The sequence below is a fragment of the Leptinotarsa decemlineata genome, unplaced genomic scaffold, assembly GCF_025532065.1.
Source record: "Leptinotarsa decemlineata unplaced genomic scaffold, Ldec_3_MD MMD2_tig00002082_RagTag_RagTag, whole genome shotgun sequence".
Lineage (NCBI taxonomy): Eukaryota > Metazoa > Arthropoda > Insecta > Coleoptera > Chrysomelidae > Leptinotarsa > Leptinotarsa decemlineata.
The window spans coordinates 4,147,443-4,163,010 of record NW_027412573.1 but is presented as its reverse complement, the minus strand read 5'-3'; the positions used below and the strand labels follow the sequence as shown (position 1 = coordinate 4,163,010).

General features: G+C 35.8%; 1 protein-coding gene and 1 pseudogene across 2 annotated transcripts in view; both read left to right on the top strand.

Moving 5' to 3' along the window:
• Positions 1-15,568, top strand: part of Ccn (cellular communication network factor protein Ccn) — a 201,739-nt gene that overhangs the window by 112,761 nt on the left and 73,410 nt on the right. The gene's annotated exons all lie outside the window — the stretch shown is intronic.
• Positions 10,774-13,984, top strand: LOC141482848 (small ribosomal subunit protein uS5 pseudogene; annotated as a pseudogene).

Below are 15,568 nucleotides of genomic sequence, written 5' to 3'. Positions count from 1 at the left end.
TTATCTTTAACCTTTACTTACCTTGTCACAATATGTCATCTAGATACCTATGATATAAATTATTATTATGTTATGCGTTTTTTCCATCGTGTCTTTCTCTCTATTTATCATTTTAGTTGATTAGAATTGTACATTTTAGGTTAAGTGTAAGAGTAGCCTTTGGCGCCTATTTTGTACCTTCACCAATAAAGACGATTTATTATTATTATTATTACCGGTGATCGACGCTGATCACCGGTCGGCGTGTGTGCCAGGTCCCGTACCCACATGTGGTTCACTATTGGAATTTGGACGACCGGTATAAAATCGGCCGTCCAAAATCGGTGTGTGTGCATTTAGCGTAACGCAACCTCTTTAACGTACAGGACCAGAGGGGTCAGACCAGACCAGTTCTTATCATTTTCGTTTTTTCTAGAACTAAGTATTGTTTTTCCTTGTATTTTTGTTGTTCTCATTGTTTCTGCTGTGATTTTGTTCCCATTATTTTCTTGTTCCTGTGTTCGTGTTGGGTTTTGTTCCTGTGTCTCTTTTGTTGTATGTTCGTAAGTTCCTGTTCCTATTTTTATATTTCTTAGGTTATTAATCCAACTGATATCACCTTGTTTTGATTAACAAAGTTCATCATGGCACGGCGACTACTTAAAGAAAAATTATTTAATTAATTTTTGGTGCAGGCACCAGATTTTATCTTGAAACGGCAGCTGAATTCAATAGAATACATCCGCCAGAGATAGCTCTACACTCTGGAACCCCTGAAACTGACCATAAAATATATAATCCTTTCGTGAGTACCGGCCAAGTACTCACGAAAAGAGTATTAGTTTAAGAAACTTGTCGTCTCAACTATTTTTCGTTGTCATAATAAAAAATGCTTGTTTTGTTTTTTTGGGACTGTGTATCAAAGTAGAAATGTTTCAATGAGAGTTTCAAAACGCGGCTTCTCTTTATTTTCAACGTACATTTCAATCTTTCTGACTCACTAGAAAATTTCGGATCATTCAAATGGAACCAGTTCGAACTTTGCGAATCATTTTTTGATTGATTGAATCCGTTTTTGGTAGAGAAAGGTTCGAAACTCCACCTTTTGGAATGTTCAGTAATCAATAAATGTGAAAATTCGAGTTTATTATTCAATGATCAAATAGATTCGAATTGTTCCCCTTCATTAAATTCAGTTTGAAACGAGAAACTTGGTAATCAGAACAGATCTCAATAGTGGTGAAAATTGTTATTTATTATTCTCCAGTCTCACGAGTTGTTCCCAGATAGATGAATAGTTCAGGTGATGAATTGATCATGTAGAAATTTGGCAGGTAGTAATATTTATGATGATTCACGTTACTATAAAAGCACGACACAGATTTGTGATGCCCGAGGATGCTATCGTATAGCAAAACACGTGTCTCGGTTTTGTGAACTCTCAAATGGAAATCTCACATTGAAGTGTGCTTTTTGAATACTATTAATGATACTATTTCTGGATTTCAATCGGCATGAATCACAACAGACAAAAATAAAGGATCTGAACTCCTTTTCAATAAGAATATACCGTCATATACTATAAACTTTACGAAACACTCTGATATCGCCCAAGATTCCTGAACAAGCAAATTCCACACCACAAAACCACTTCTGGTGAGTTATGATTCATGTAGGAAGTTTATCATCTGAGGCGTGCAAGAAAAGATCCGGAGACTGCGGCGAAACCCTTTTCCGGGATCAGACGGCCAATCATCGGCAGCTTACTTCCTGCACCGGTAATGGCACTTCATCCAGAGACTTAGTTCGGTCGTAGCGAATTTCTGGCGTCTAGTACCTCGAGAAATTGATGACTGGATACACTGGCGAGAATTCTCCATTAGGAATTGATGATTATTTCTGGTGGAAGGATTTCGAGTGGAGTTCATGATTTGTTCTCAGTTCTCACTATCCGATTACGTTTCATAGACAGTAAATCAATCATCAAGATACTTGTGATCCACTGTTTGGAACGGTTTCTCGAGGAGTACTGTAGATGATATGAGGAAGAAAAAGTTAAGGTTGAGAGTGAACAAAGTCTCAGCTTTTAGAAACGACGACAACCAAGATAAATATATCTCAGTTGCATACCTCCAAGGAAAAGTCTGGAATTTACGAAATTAAATGAAAGGACTGCGATGCAAAACATTGAGGACAGACAAAAAGATTTATCATATAAACGCAGTTCTTCAGATGAGAGTGTTCTCAAACAGTGAAGTTTGAGGAGTACTGACCTCAAAACGATTAGCAGCCACAGTTTGTCGCATATTTCTGATATGTACCGATCTTCGTAGAATCAAATGTGCCAAGTCACTTGAACACTTCCCGTGAAAGTATCTATAGAAGAGAGACAAATCTCCAACCTTTCTTCGATGTTCCAGGCTATCAAGGTTGCACGTGATATTCGCGTCTCTAATCAGACGGATGGCTCTTTTTTGATGGAATTCTGCAACTTCAGGGTATGTTTGGGAGCAGAGTTCCATACATGAGAACAATACTCCAAATAATGTCTGATCTGAGCTTTATAAAGCATCTAAAGTTGCTGAGGTGTGTACAGTTTTCTGGTCCGAAACAGTGTTCCAAGCTTTTGAGAAGCAACCTTTGCAATTCCAGCGACATGATTGTGCTAAGACGTATTGGTGTTCATTTTAACCCAGAAGCAGAAAGCGGAATTGTCTGACCTGACATTATTATGTCCTGTTCGGAGACATTTTTAGAGAAAGCCGGTGCCTTGGTATTTGTGGCATTGAATTGAACCTGGTTACTTTCACCCAAATTCCAAATCACTTCTAGATCCTAATTAAGATATGCATCCTTCTGCTGCCTGTGAAGTAGAATAGCTAAGAGATTATGGGGCAAATGGCAACCCCGCCTTATGGAAAATACCATGTAAATTTGGAGGAAAAAGCCAAGCTCCGTTTTAAAAACTTTTGTCCCAAGATGGGAATCTCCATAAGACATTGTTACCAGATTTCCCCAAATCCACAAGATTGCATACACCATTCAGATGTCGCACGATCCACTGTATTGAAAATAAAAATAAAATAACTCTGCGCGCTCATGTGGGTTGAATAATTTTACAAATTACCTGTACCATATTAAGAAGTGGGGTCTGTGTGTGATTCTTTATGGAAATGTGCGTGTACTTCCAATAATCACATCATGCAGGTGTCAATTTGATGTCTCCTATCAATATATTCTGCTCAACTCACCTCCAGTGTTGAAATGGAAAAATGGTAACCTAGACAAAAATCATTGAATGATATTGATTATTTAGTTAATAAATGAAATTTTCGTGATCATCACTCGGCAGTTTGTCGCTAGAACAACGGTTGTTGGAAAAAGTTGTGGAGAAATTAAATACACACCTGTCTACAAATTTCGGTGAATATTGGCAACGTTGTTAGAATTTCCGATAATCTATTTCATGTATAAAAATATACTCACTGGACTTCCTATTGTGAATCAGATGTCTGATGATGCCGCATACTGAGGAGCCCTCATGACTGTTTGATGGACGGATGTGCCTCCATAGCCGATATCCTGGAACCCAAATGACGAGACAAGTGTGCTGTCGTCAGTACAGCAATATAATGGATTCGCTGTTAATATACAATAAAAAAAAGTTGGAGACAATATGGATCCCTGGGAAACACTATCGTTGATAATGAAAGTATCCGAGGGATATCCATCGAGATCCACTTGCAGGGAACGTTCTTTCAGGAAGCCGAAGAGCCATACACAAAAAAGATTCTACAAGCCATAGCATAGAAGTTTGGCCAGCAAACTCTCATGACACACACGGTCAAAGGCCTGAGAAATATCAGTTGAGCTGTATCAACTTTTACATTGTGTTAAAGAAGCACGAACTCGCGTCATACTAACACGGCCAGTGTTTCTAGGATATTTTCAGGCTTAACAGTAGATTTTGTATCAGAAAAACGGACGATCCATCCTAAAAATAGCAAAAAATTATTTCATAAGTACATACTGCATACATAACAGTTTTCCTTTTTAACTGTAGATTTTGAGTCTCAAATTTTAGAAAGTATTTCGAGAGCCAAAACAGAAGACCCACTGTCAAAACAGGAGATCTGGCAACCTCTTCATCTGCAGTGTGTTGATTGGTAATACTTCGCAGTATCTATTGTAGCAGGGGAGCCCACGATGCAAAATGGGGATTTACTCGAGCGTCATTGAGACAAATTAGGTTGCAAAGCTTAGATGATAAAAAAAAATTATATAATGTATACCTTTTCATCGGTGGGGGAAGCGGCTATAGATTTTCAAATATGTAAAAAATACTGTTACATGGACATATTCGAGCGCATCAGATATTGATAGCATCAATGTCCTACGTATTTTAAATAATGTTGGTATGTTAATCTGATCGTTTGCATGATGTGGGTGCTTGTACGTAAGGGTTGAAAGTAAAAAGAAAAAAAATTCAATCGAGCGCGTCAGATTTTCTAAGGGGGTGTTAAGCGCAACAAAAAAAAGCTCCCATTCAATAATCTGACGATTTCGATCTGACGCAAACTCGCGGCCATTATTACAATGCGCAAAAAAAATTCGCTATTTGAAATACTCAAGCGCGTCAGATTAAGATATATATGGTTCATCTTTATGTTTTAGACGTGCTACCTCATAATCTGACGATTATCTAGAGGTATTCGCTTAATCTGACAAAAACAATTTTTTTGCAATTTTTTTTTATTCATTGAACTCAAATAATTGAAAAGCTCTAGAAATAGTATGCAAATAAATAGATGTATGTTTTTTTAGAAGAATAGTTGTATTTATAAAAAAATATATTTTTTAAAATGCTCAAAAAAATTTAATTATTTATAATCAATTGATTAATCGATGAAGAAAATAGAAAGGAAACTTTCTATGTTTTTACCACTTTCATTTGTAACTAACCTTACTGCTGTTTCATTATATCAGAATCTTCTAAAGTAGTGCTAAAATCAACTTGGTTGAACCGTTTGAAGTCTCTGTATCTATACATGAAAGTCCGATTTTTCGTTTCAGGAAAACCTACTTTACATGATACCAGACGATGATCAGTAAATATACCTTTTTTTCATAATTTTTCAAATGATTCAATAGTTATTCTGTTATCCCGACAGAGATGAATTCAGCAAATCAAAACTCATTAAAATCAATCCTTTTTTTGTGATATAAAAAGTGTATCTAAAAATAGCTATTATGCTATTCCAAGACGAAGCAGATTAAACGAATCACATAATCATGAAAATCGATTCAGCCGTTCCTAACTGAACTTCGACTTTATTTAATATTTTAGATATTCTCCGATGTCAGGCGATCTATTGGAGTATGATATAGATTGTAATTATTTTATATTGTCATAATTCCTTCAGTGATTTTGAAATCAAAATAGTAAAAGCCCTGCCTACTACTCCTGTTGCTATTATTTTCACAGAACTCACCCACCTCCTCTTCGTTTTTGCAACCTATCATCCCTCCCCAACTCCCACTTATTCTCCCACCTAATGAACATGTCTTTCACCGGGAATTTTCCTCATAAGAGATTGATGTTATTAATATCTTCGCAAACTCCTCTATCCGACTCCATGAATTATAATGAGTCCTGCTACAGATCCGCAAAACGAAGTCTTCCAGACTTAACGAACGGATATCCTCCTGATATTCCTCCAGAATGAAGCGATCCGGAAACGCGAACTCCGCTCCGGGAGATGTAGAAATGAATATATATTTATTGGAAGGAATCGTAATCTCGTTCTATTTATGAAATATTTTGCCGGATCGATAGACCTTAATCGCACAAAGAATACTTTATGAACCAAGTCTGGGGGATATAATGTCCCGTTTAGCGTATTCAGTTCCTTCATTTGCTTCAAGGGATGTTTGAAAAGAGACGGTAGGGTTGTTGGAATAGGGTTTATTGCAACAATATCATATAGGTCTTCAACTTGTTTCTCTTTCCTGTTCGAGCTACATACAAAACAGGTGTATCCACATATCTATAGAACAATATTATCGAGAACTTGGAGTAGCTACTGATCAACACATCATTAGTTACTATTATTTGTAGAAACTTCAACATGCACTGTCAAAAATTTCAGATGAATATTGAAATATTCCTTGATATTTCAAACTCCTTTCATTCATGGGAAAATGTTTGAGAAGCTACACTAGAGATTTTACCAATAGAGCGAATACACCAGCTCAATTTATGTCGCCTTCATGGTCACAAACCTCCCAAAGTCAGGTTTTAAGTGTAATTGTAATTCACTCAAATGTTGCTGATCACCCTGTTCATATTTCAGTATATGATGAGAAGGAAAATACTAATGGAATTGAGGAAGTATATGATGACATGACATGATTTAAAAATATTAAATTTAGATAAACATATCTCAACAAAAAATTTTTGGATATTAGAATTAGAAGTACTATACAGTTAGATATGATACAGTTAGAAATGCAGTAGTATACAGGGATAATAAATACAAACTATATAAGAAATCAAAACAGATTGAAGACAAAGAAAACTACAAACAGGCAAGAAATAATGTGGTGAAAGTTATTAGAGAACAAAAATCAATATTTTACAAGGACAAAATAGATAATTGTAGTGGTGACCCCAAAAAAATGTGGAAAACACTGAAACCTCTGCTGTCACCAAAAGAAAGAACAAAATTCACCAAGTGAGGAAGAAGTGAGGAGGAAGTAGATATTAATATGATTCCTTATAAACTCAATACATATTTTGTAGAAAGTATCAATAAATTAGTAGAAGAAATACATATTGAGACACAAGATGAAATAAGGATACAAAACACTGCAAAAGAACATTTGAGTGATTTCAAATTGATTAGTTTTGAGGAGCTACATGATATATTGTTGACAATGAAAAATAAAGGTAGCGATGATGATCTAAAAAAAGAATATCATAATATAAAAGGCCCGTTATTAAACCTTGTCAACTATTCCCTACACACCGGTACATTTTCATCTATGCTGAAAGTATCAACAATAATTCCAGTTCCAAAAGTAAAGAATACAAGTAAAGCCAGTGATATGCGACCAATAAATACTTTGTTGGCAATAGAAAAACTAATTGAGAAAGTTGTCTATGTACAAATGTTAAATTTTTTAAATAGTAATAATATTCTAACTGAAAATCAATCAGGTTTTAGAACTGGGCATAATTGCGAAACAGCGGTCCAAAGTGTTTTATTTGACTGGAAAATGTGGACAGATCAAAATATGAATGTAGGAGCAGTTTACTACTTAGATTTGAAAAGAGCCTTTGAGACAGTAAATAGGAAAAGACTCCTACTTAAATTGAGAAATTATGGAATATCCTGTATAGTCTATAAATGGTTCGAAGATTACCTTAATAGTAGAAGACAAGTAACAAAACTTAATAATGTAACGTCCTGTGAAATTGTCAATAACAACGGAGTACCTCAGGGCAGTACACTATGACCACTCTTATTCCCAATATATATAAATGATAATGTTAATAAGGTAGACAAGTGTAAAATTCATCTCGTTGCTGATGACACACTTGTATATTACTGTGCACATGATGTGGAACATTTGATAGATACAATGAATAGTGAACTACAAAAAATAAGTCGGTGGTGTAGTTATGGTTATGGTGTATTGAAATTAAATGGTAATAAATCAAAATTCATGTTATTTACTAATAAAACGGGATATCATGAACTCGAAAGCAGACATTTAAATATCCATATTGATAATATAGAAATAGAAACCGTTAGTGCGACGAAATATCTTGGAGTCTTAATTGATAGAGGCTTAACATTCAAAGAACACGTACGAGAGGTAATAAAAACTATCTCAAGAAATGTTAGCTTTCATAAAAATGAAATGGATAGATTACAAAAACAGCAAAACCGAGCCATGAGGATCATATTGAGAAAACCAAGAGAGACACCAATCAAAGCAATGCTGAAGGAATTGCAATGGATGGCTGTGACAGATCTCATATATTACTATACAATGATAATGATATATAAAATGAATAATCACCTATCACCGACATACCTGAGTAGGCATATTGAATACAATGAGAATCATCATCACTATAATACAAACATATATGTAGGAGTTGAAAATAAAAAGTGTACTGAGAAATTCATTTACCATGCAGGAATGTTAGCTTTAATAGTTTGAACAAAAATATTAAAGAATGTAGCACTCTTGCATTATTCAAAAGAAAGTTGAAGAGTCATCGATTGGGTGAATGAACTAGTCTTTATATAATATAAATTTTGACTGTATAAACTTTTTTTTGTATTCTATATTTGTATTTTGTTTGTATTTTATATTGACTAACAACTGTGATATTTTAAGTAGATGTTGTATATTTATTGTGGTACTCATACTTTGAAATTTTATTCCCGAGTTTAGTTGACTAACACATTGTGGTGTCGTATTTGATTATAGATGTATTGTATTAGCAGTTTTATTGCTAAATAAAGGATTTATATATCTAGATGAAACTCAGATATGAGACATAGGTTTCATCCTGAAAATATTAATGAGTTAAGAACACGACATATTTTGGAAGACTAACCTCCAGTATATTACTCAAATCTAAATGAGAGTCTTCATTATTTTATCCACAATGGTATTTTGATGTATTATATATAAATAAATTTGTGCTAATTAGGAAAAGCAAGAACAATGGTTTTCAAGTGATGTGAAGTGAAAAATCATTAGGATTGGTATGAGGCTAAATTTGAAAACAACAACAAATATGTAGAAAAATGTAAAATGGGGTCTTCACACTTACAAGATGAATGAATGGGAAAACGAAGTTAAAAACTTTGAATATCAATAATAGCGAATCAGGACTAAAAAAGGAAGATAGGAACAATAGGTCGTACTTCAACACTTGTACATTATTCAACCTCCATTGAATATTTTGCAAATATATCAGGTTCCACAATACTGAATGAGTTTGATCAAAATATGTATTTTCCTCAAACTATCAACCATGCATGAGGGATCTCTCCTGGTGACTTGAAAAAAGTATCAGTATTTCATCTGTATAAAAAACCCAAAGGAATTGATAACTACGGGCAGTTTTTTCCTCTGATCCTTACCTGAATCGTTCGAAAATGTAATCCACAAGACTAATATCACTTGGGAAAGATCTCAGATTCAGACTGAGAAGAATCTATAAAAACAACATCGTGTCATTTACTCAATTACATATGAAAGAAAATTGACTTGAGTTGTCAAACGATTTTGATGACGTGTCAATAAAATTTTCAAAAAATAATATATAACCTCTAGAATCCAGCAATATGATAGAATCATAGATAGAACCAAAGTTATGAGATGTGATAATTATATTTCACGTGATCAGGCTGTGAATGTAGGTATACCACAAGGTTGAGTTCTTTTTCACTTATTTTATTACATGAATATCACTGGTGTTGTTCCCAAACCGGTATGTCACAAATAATGGTTTGGTATTGGGAAAAAAACTCCAGTAATGTCCATTACTAGACCAAAGGTTCCAACGGTGCATTGTAACTTTATTTTATTACGTTTTTTATTCACATATGTTTGCTCTATCATTTTCTTATTCTTCTATGCATTCGATTTCATGATTTTGGATAGGTAATATATTTCGATGGACTCATTTTACGGATATGCCTGCCTATAGAGATTCTCAGTTTCATATTCTGATATAAAATAATTTGTATTTTGTTAGGAGAAAAATTAATAATGTATTCGCATTCGGCAAGTTAACATACATGGAACAATATCGATAAAATCTCAGTGATTTGATGGGAAATTTGGGGGTGGTATTTGACTGCAAAACTATGATTATTTCAATCGCCCGTTATTTGCAAAGGTAAGAAAATAAAAAAGTTGTTGGAAAATCGACTACAAAATCTGAAAGATTTTATTCAGAAAGTTGCAATTTTTACAAAAAAATCTAAAAAACAATTGAAAAATCAGGTAATTACCATAAATATGTTATGGTATCTTTATATAACGTTACAAAATATACTTTGGCCTGTTGTAACGTGCCTTTTTAGTTACGGGTTTATGCAGTCACGATTTTTATGACAAGCATCTATCGGTTCACCACAGTGGAGACGGGGTGGGTTCAAAGTATGTTGATAGCAATATCTGGGCGCCAGGTAAATTTAATTGCCGATATAGAATGCCTGAGTATTAAACTATTCCCATAATTTACCAAGTGGAATAAAAAATAAATGACAACGTACCAGTACCAAACTTGTGTTACAAGATCTCTTATTATGGCTTTGTACAACGGTGTGACCGATTGGTAACAGTTGGAAACAAAATGAATACATTCACCGGAAAATTATTTCTATAAAAAAAATAACAAATAACATCATATAAGTGACCTACTTTCGTTTCAGAAGAGTTGTTTTTTTTCTCCTTTCTGTTTCTGATCGTATACGTAACTTTGTAAATGTTAAGAGGCAGAACCTTGCGCCTTTGTTTTGCTGATCTTCTTATGATTTTATGTAAACGTTAGAATTTCGATAGCCACTAAAATTCAATGAGAAAATTAGTTCGAAGCATTATTTTTTCATTCGAGAGGTAAAATGGCGTGACTGACTTACGTATACTTAGCTTTATAAATCCTCCTAAGAGTGCGGAAATATGGGTCATCCCTTCCAAATTTATCCAAATGAACCTACTCCCGTCAGGATGTTTGAGAAAACATTTATGTCTATTTGGAAAATGCTAACTATCACGTACAGAAAAGGGCACCGATCTCCAAAAAGTGAGAGGGCCTCGGTTTTCTTCCTTCCTCTCGATTTATCAATCTCATTAGAAAAAAAAACAATCGACTACTTTGATTAACAACTTGCTCTCACTATTTTGGACCAATAGGGTAGCAAGATAGAAAATAAGTATTTTTGATCGTAGGAAAATCTAGTAGAATTGTTGGATATCTGTACAATACACGAGATACAATAGAAATGACGGCGAAAACACCGTTATTTTTAGAGAAAAATCACGGAAACTCTTTGAAAATGTAGGTTGGGCACACTGGTAAACCAGATGTGTCCCTATCTGTGACGAAAAGTTCGTCATCAATAAATGACAATTCTGTCGATTCCATAATAAATAAACGAACAATATCTACAATATTTACAAGTAAATTTAGACCGTTACACTGTATATCCCAAATGTTCATATTGTAAACGACAAATGAGACCAATATTGACTGTACTATATCCTTCCAATTTCAGGAACGAAACTGTTATAAAGACTTCCATCGGAACAAGCAATAACCTCAGTTGAATCTTATCAAGTCAATCGCAGATCTCGAATTTCTTTGTATCCCTAGCGTTAACCTGTTAAATTCTACACAAAGGAGTTTGATTAAACGCGAAATTGAATTTAAACATTCTTGAGACCCTTGTGCCATTTTCAGGCTGAAACGAGTATATAATTATCACGAAAAATCCAGTCGTATACTTCTTTTCAAGGTAGAAAGGAAAACTGAAATGTTTGTAAAAATCTGGTTTTTTAAGTCTCGTGATGTGTAGAAGTATCCTGAAAATTATCGTCGTTTGAATGTAAAGTATAACTACATATGCGATCTGTTGAAAAAATAAGGTGAATTTTCATTTTTCTCAAAAAAAATACTTTTTCATTCATACATTTTTATTTTGACCCCTCCGAAGTAGTCCCCCTCAGATATGTTATACTTTTACGTTATATACTCGCTGTGAACAGTATATGTCGATCGCACACTAAACACTGAGTCATGCGAAAAAAAGCAAGAAAATCGTTTGTCCGAAATTAGGCTAGTGCTGTGGGTTACAGTGAGAAAAAAGGGAAGCCAGACAAACTTGGACCATCATTCGTTACGTTACGTTAAGTGCTCCGGGGCGACTTCATTGATTCCAGTGGCGCATTTGCTTTTTCAGCTACAGGAAAACCCGGAAAAACCTGCCGCACCACATCATCCAAAGATCTTGATCTGCTTATATCCTCTCTTTTATAAAACAAACTGTAGGGTATCTCCAGAAGTTTCAATAAATTCAATCGTCAGAACACTTATTGATACGACTATCGTCAAACTTAAACAAGTTTGTTTCGTCTTTGACCAAGGCGTAATAATGACCAAATTCAACGCCAGAACCACAGTGAACAATGTCTGCATTAATATTATAATAGCGGTCTGCTAGATTGAAGTTTTCATCTTTTTCGAACCTTCGTAAGAGTGTGGTGCTTCCGTCAGAGGTTGAGTCATGTTTGAATATCATCTGTGTTATTATTAGTTTGACTGGTGCCTCAGCTATACTTGTTTTCTTATAACAGTCAGTTAGTTTTGCAATACAGTCGATCATCACCTGTTAAAAGTTCCATTTTCAGATGATTTGCGCGGACTGGTTATTGGTCATAATAGGAAACGCTAGTTCCTAAATTCATATACGTTTTTGTTACCGTTTTTGTTGAATATTTACTACAAAGTAAACAAGTGAGAACTTTTCCAGCAAAAGATTCGAAAATACAAGAGTAGATAGACTATACGAAATCATTCAGTCCAGAGCGGTCAGGAGTGTTGATTCTGCTATTGGTTTGCTCTCGAAGAGTATTCAACAAGAACCCCAAGAATTCGGAACAATCGTCTTGTTGTCCTAACGAGTATCTAGTGAACTTCAAAGACTCCAGGAAATCGGTTGGAGGGAAAGATGATACAGTCTTACGAAACTGCAGCTGCATGAACAGGTGTTTGAGATTGGTGAATAAGTAGGAAACATTCTCGTTCTCTCGTTCTTGAAATTCTTCGTCATAAACAGCACTTGTAAAATGCTATTCATGTGGCAAGTGTTTCCTAAATTATCTAATCCAATTTTCTTCTCAAGACTTTCAGGTACTTACCGTACTATAAGTAGGAATATTTTTCATTAATGATTTATTATTTATATTTTTTTTGAGGAGTGTGGAAGAATCGGTCAACTTACGTAACTCTACTCCTTTGGTTTTGCTGTCTTCTCTAGGTCAAATTCTACAGTTCTGTAATTATTTTAAACAATTTTTTATATGTTTATTATTATCAAACAATAGCGGAAGCAGCTCCAGCCGGTGGTCGTGACAGTTTCCATGGTGGATTAGATAGTGGTGGTAAAGAAGGTGGCCGAGGGGGGCCTGGAGGTCGTGGCCGTGGACAAGGTAGAGACTGTGATCGCGAAAAGGAAGACCAGAAGGAATGATTGCTTGTAACTAAGTGAGGACAGTTGGTAGAAGATGGTAAGATCCGCTCTTTCAAGATCTACCTGTTTTCTTTGCCAATCAAGGAGTATGAAATCATCGATTTTTTCTTCGGGTCAGAACTGAGTGATGAGGTTTTGAAGATCATGCCGGTTCAGAAACAGACTCGTGCTTGTTAACGTACCCGTTTCAAGACTTTCGTAGCTATCGGTGATAGCAGAGGCCACATAGGTTTGGGAGTGAAGTGCAGCAAAGAAGTTGCTACTGCTATCCGTGGAGCCATCATTCTAGCCAAGCTTTCTGTCATACCAGTCCATAGAGGTTACTGGGGTAACGAAATCAGTCAACCGAATACAGTGCCCTGCAAAGTCACCGGAAAATGAGGATCTGTAACTGTACGTCTCATCTCAGCTCCCGTGGTACTGGCATCGTTTCTGCCCCTGTTCCAAAGAAACTACTGCAGATGGCAGGTTTTGGAGACTGATATATCAGCCAAGGGCTCCACTGGCACGCTGGGTAACTTGGCCAAGGCAACTCATGAGGATCTGTAACTGTACGTCTCATCGCAGCTCCCGTGGTACTGGCATCGTTTCTGCCCCTGTTCCAAAGAAACTACTGCAGATGGCAGGTTTTGAAGACTGATATATCAGCCAAGGGCTCCACTGGCACGCTGGGTAACTTGGCCAAGGCAACTCATGCAGCAATTGCCAAGACCTATGTTTGAATGAGGTTGACAATGTTTCGTGGTGTATTTCATCAGTTCGAACTTCCATTGTCTAATATAATATAAATTGATTTGAAATCCCTGAAAAAAAAGAAAGATTAACCGAAAATAACAATTTTATTAAAACGAAAAACTGAAATTACAAGGAAATAACATACAAGCTACAACCAGAAAATGAAAAATTGAAATATTATTAAAAGCTGAAGAATAAAAAATATTAATAACAGAAATGAAAATGAAAAAATAAAAATTAAAATTAAAATTGAAAGATTCCAAACCAAGTTACGTCACGACGTTTCGATTGTTAGTATCTACAATCGTCTTCGGGTGATAACTGGACTTATTCCTCCGAGATCTGACTATTTATAGGTCATTCGGGTGCTTTCACCTTTTACCTATCCCCTCTTTCCTCTTTTCGCTTCATTGGTTTTAGCGGGAGGGAGTTGGTCGTTTTTCGCTTGATAAGAGGTTTCCATATGTTGCGTATCTCTACGCTAGCTTGACTAAATGCGTTGTTAGACAACATATACACGGCTTTCTTGAATTTTCCCCTAAACCAGTGTTCCTCTTTGTGGATGATTTCAGCTTGAGCCCACTTGATATTATGTTGATGAGTCCAAACATGCTCTGCTATTCCGGATTTGCTGGTTTCTCCTCGCTGTGTATGTTTCTTGTGCTCAGCAATGCAAACTTTCAATGGCCTCTTAGTTTTACCAATGTATGTTCTCCGCACTCGCAGGGTATCCGGTAAATGCAATTCTTGGAATCGCAGTCCGCGTTTGGTGGCCTGGTTTTCGTGAGGCTGCTACGGATAGTGTTTCCAGATCTGAAACCGGTCCTAATGTTATACTTGGACCCAATCCTTCTTATCCTTTCCGATAATCCTCTGATGTAGGGGAGTACAAGTACTGGTTGTGGCGGCTTCTCTTCCTTGTGGAGCTCTTGCTGTCTTCTAGCTAAAGCCCGTTCTACCATCACTCTGGAGTAACCATTCCGTTGAAGGTCATTTTTGATGATGCCTATTTCTTTTTCGAGACCTTCCTTTGTATTACAGAGCTCGAAAGCACGGTCTAGTAGTGTCTTGATGATTCCTCTCTCAGTCGATTGATAATGATTGGATTTCTGGTTCAGATACTGTCCTATGTGAGTGGGTTTTCGATATACAGATGTTTCCCATTTAGAGTCGGTTCTCTTCACCAATACGTCTAAGAAAGGCAATTCGTTGTGGACTTCCTTCTCCATTGTGAAAATGATGGAAGAACTTACGTTGTTGATGTGCTTCAGGAAATATCTAGTTCTGCATTCCCATGGTTCCATATTATGAAGGTGTCGTCTACGTATCTAAACCAGACTCGGGGCTTCTTGTGGGCTTCTTCAATGGCCAGAGTTTCAAACCACTTCATATATATATTGGCTATAATCGGCGTGGAAGTGGCGATTCCATTGGCAGTCACTCATCTTGGGTAAATTACTGGAAGTTGTGTACGAAACTGCTACTTCCAACTGAAGGACGAATTTTTTACTCTGGCCATTGAAGAAGCCTACAAAAAGCTCCGAGTCTGATTGGAATACGTAGACGATGCC